The sequence below is a fragment of the Diorhabda sublineata genome, chromosome 1, assembly GCF_026230105.1.
Source record: "Diorhabda sublineata isolate icDioSubl1.1 chromosome 1, icDioSubl1.1, whole genome shotgun sequence".
Taxonomy (NCBI): domain Eukaryota; kingdom Metazoa; phylum Arthropoda; class Insecta; order Coleoptera; family Chrysomelidae; genus Diorhabda; species Diorhabda sublineata.
In genome coordinates this window covers 34738858-34743132 of record NC_079474.1, presented here as the reverse complement: position 1 = coordinate 34743132, position 4275 = coordinate 34738858, and positions in this window count along the sequence as shown.

Below are 4275 nucleotides of genomic sequence, written 5' to 3'. Positions count from 1 at the left end.
AAGAATTGTTTATTGATGTGACAAGGTTGAATGGTAAGGTCATTATATACAGGTGGTTGTTAGAAAATATCAATTAAAGAAGGTGCTGCAGATATATTTAGAAATAAATATTAACTAGCTTTTACCCGCAGCTTCGCTCGTATCGAATCTATTAAATAAGTATCAGAAATCATTATAATAGAAAAGAACGAACTCTGTAGCGAACTCTCTCAGAACCTGAGATATAGATCTTTGAATGTAGAAAAATTGCCAAAAACTTACAAAAATCCATAACTCCACATTGAATGTCCGCGCCTAGCTCCTCTCCATCTCAACCGATTTAAGTGTTCAGAAACTCAAAAGGAAGAAAGTGTTTCAGCGAGTGTTCCTAAATCAAAACGAACTCTGTAGCTATACTAGAACCTGAGATATAGATTTTTGAATGTAGAAAAATTGCCAAAAACTTACAAAAATCCATAACTCCACATTGAATGTCCGCGCCTAGCTCCTCTCCATCTCAACCGATTTAAGTGTTCAGAAGCTCAAAAGAAAGAAAGTGTTTCAGCGAGTGTTCCTAAATCAAAACGAACTCTGTAGCTATACTAGAACCTGAGATATAGATTTTTGAATGTAGAAAAATTGCCAAAAACTTACAAAAATCCATAACTCCACATTGAATGTCCGCGCCTAGCTCCTCTCCATCTCAACCGATTTAAGTGTTCAGAAGCTCAAAAGAAAGAAAGTGTTTCAGCGAGTGTTCCTAAATCAAAACGAACTCTGTAGCTATACTAGAACCTGAGATATAGATCTTTGAATGTAGAAAAATTGCCAAAAACTTACAAAAATCCATAACTCCACAATGAATGTCCGCATCTAGCTCCTCTCCATCTCAACCGATTTAAGTGTTCAAAAACTCAAAAGAAAGAAAGTGCTTCAGCGAGTGTTCTTAAACCAAAACGAACTCTGTAGCTATACTAGAACCTGAGATATAGATCTTTGAATGTAGAAAAATTGCCAAAAACCTACAAAAATCCATAACTCCACATTGAATGTCCGCGCCTAGCTCCTCTCCAACTCAACCGATTTAAGTGTCCAAAAACTCAAAAGAAAGAAGGTGTTTCAGCAAGTGTTCTTAAACCAAAATGAACTCTGTAGCTATACTAGAATCTGAGATATAGATCTTTGAATGTAGAAAAATTGCCAAAAACCTACAAAAATCCATAACTCCACATTGAATGTCCGCGCCTAGCTCCTCTCCATCTCAACCGATTTAAGTGTTCAAAAACTCAAAAGAAAGAAAGTGCTTCAGCGAGTGTTCTTAAACCAAAACGAACTCTGTAGCTATACTAGAACCTGAGATATAGATCTTTGAATGTAGAAAAATTGCCAAAAACCTACAAAAATCCATAACTCCACATTGAATGTCCGCGCCTAGCTCCTCTCCAACTCAACCGTTTTAAGTGTCCAAAAACCCAAAAGAAAGAAGGTGTTTCAGCGAGTGTTCTTAAACTAAAACGAACTCTGTAGCTATACTAGAACCTGAGATATAGATCTTTGAATGTAGAAAAATTGCCAAAAACCTACAAAAATCCATAACTCCACATTGAATGTCCGCGCCTAGCTCCTCTCCAACTCAACCGATTTAAGTTTCCAAAAACTCAAAAGAAAGAAGGTGTTTCAGCGAGTGTTCTTAAACTAAAACGAACTCTGTAGCTATACTAGAACCTGAGATATAGATCTTTGAATGTAGAAAAATTGCCAAAAACCTACAAAAATCCATAACTCCACATTGAATGTCCGCGCCTAGCTCCTCTCCAACTCAACCGATTTAAGTTTCCAAAAACTCAAAAGAAAGAAGGTGTTTCAGCGAGTGTTCTTAAACCAAAACGAAGTCTCTATCTTGAATAGAACCTGAGATATTGAGGATAGAACGTGTGTATATGAAAAACTCCCATAAGTAATGTACAGGGGGAAATCGCATTTGAGTATAACTTGAGAATGGTGGAAATTAGATGAAATCCGATGGTTGATGGCTGATCTTTGCATCAATACCTTTCATTGAAAAAAAAATTGAGCAAATCGGTTGGGCAGAACGCCTGAACGGACTCGGAATGGAAATCATCAATTTTTTTAATATATAAGATTATACACGACAAATTGCATCGTTGTTTATCTCAACATCCGATTGGCTGTAAAAAAACGATGAATGGATATAAAAAAAATGTTTTATTACCGAAAAATAAGATAAAATACTTAGATATTTGTCATATCTATGCAATACCTTCTCGATAAAATAAAGCCGCCAAATTCGGACGGTTTTTCTGAACTCCACGTCAGTTTAGCAACGCCGCTTTCTAAGCTACTAGTTCACAATATGAATCTGCTTTGGTTGTTGTTCCAGATTGCTTTAAATTTACAGAAAGACACCAAGCTTGCGATTGGTGAAGATTCCGAGGATTTGTCTGTATTCGTGTGATTTTTGTTTCATTTCGGATCTGTCGCACGAATTAAAAGAGATTCCATGGAAATAACAGCGCGTGCAAAGAAAGCAAAGGTCAAAAAAAGCACCAAAAAACTGATGGCTACAATACTTCGAGACTTGGAGAGGAAATTTTTGCTTTTTTGGCATCGTACATTTGAACAAGTATTCTTAGGATCGTACAAGAGATGGATGTCCAGCGTTTTGTACAATATTATGAGCGTTGCATCGGATGAGGTCCTTTTACTATGATCCCACGTCCAAAAGAGATTCCATAGAAATAACAGCGCGTGCAAAGAAAGCAAAGGTCAAAAAAAGCACCAAAAAACTGATGGCTACAATACTTCGAGACTTGGAGAGGAAATTTTTGCTTTTTTGGCATCGTACATTTGAACAAGTATTCTTAGGATCGTACAAGAGATGGATGTCCAGCGTTTTGTACAATATTATGAGCGTTGCATCGGATGAGGTCCTTTTACTATGATCCCACGTCCAAAAGAGATTCCATAGAAATAACAGCGCGTGCAAAGAAAGCAAAGGTCAAAAAAAGCACCAAAAAACTGATGGCTACAATACTTCGGGACTTGGAGAGGAAATTTTTGCTTTTTTGGCATCGTACATTTGAACAAGTATTCTTAGGATCGTACAAGAGATGGATGTCCAGCGTTTTGTACAATATTATGAGCGTTGCATCGGATGAGGTCCTTTTACTATGATCCCACGTCCAAAAGAGATTCCATAGAAATAACAGCGCGTGCAAAGAAAGCAAAGGTCAAAAAAAGCACCAAAAAACTGATGGCTACAATATTTTGGGACTTGAAGAGTAAATTTTGGGTTGTTTTAATGAATCTAATGCTGCATTGAACGCGGTATATTCCTTACTAAGGTAGTTGTATTGAAATTTTATCGAAAAAAGGCGCGATAAGGTTCGCAGAGATTGAAGAGCCACCATATAGTCCTGATCTAGCCTCGTACGAACATTTTGACTCTAAAGATGCATTGTATTTTATAGTAGCATAGGATTAGTTACACATTTAGTAGAAATAGGGAGAAAATATATTGAAAATCATTCTTCATGAATTTATTTTAATGTGAAACAAAGAACTCATGGACTTCACTACGTACGTAAAACTTGGAATAAATACCGAAATACCGTTGGTAATTCCACCTATATTTCAACTTTCAAAAAAAAAAGTGTGTGAATAATTGGTTTTTCCCATAAAATAGCTATTAATTAACAATTTATAAGATTTCTAATCAAGATGTTTATAAAACCACAAATAGTGAGAATTTTTTTACGTATACTCGATCAACGCAAATTAAAATATACTAAGTAAAAAAACTGATTTTAATAGTTTGAGAAACAACAAAAAAATTAGTAATAATTAAATTAAAAGTATAATGGACTATTACCAGAAATTTTAGTTCAACTTCCAAACAAAAATTAGTTCTTTCAGCGTATATACTTTTATTTTGAAAAATTACAATTTCTTAAGCGATTTATCAATTTTTAAACCATCCCTTAAGCTTGAACTACCCTCAATAACAAAATTCGATAATGAATAAATTTACAAATTTGATTCGATGTTTCTATTTCTAGCCATTACCCAATTTTTTATTAAAAAGTACAGCTTACTACAGAATTCTCATTTAAGAACAAATTTTCTTGGACTATTAATAGTCCGAGACAATAATTAACATTCATAACCTTCATAATTCACTTCACTATATGCCCCAGATTTTTGTCTATTATTCCGTTTAAAAATGGATTCAGTAAATTGTGATTATCATTAAAATAAAACTCCATCAGATCCAAT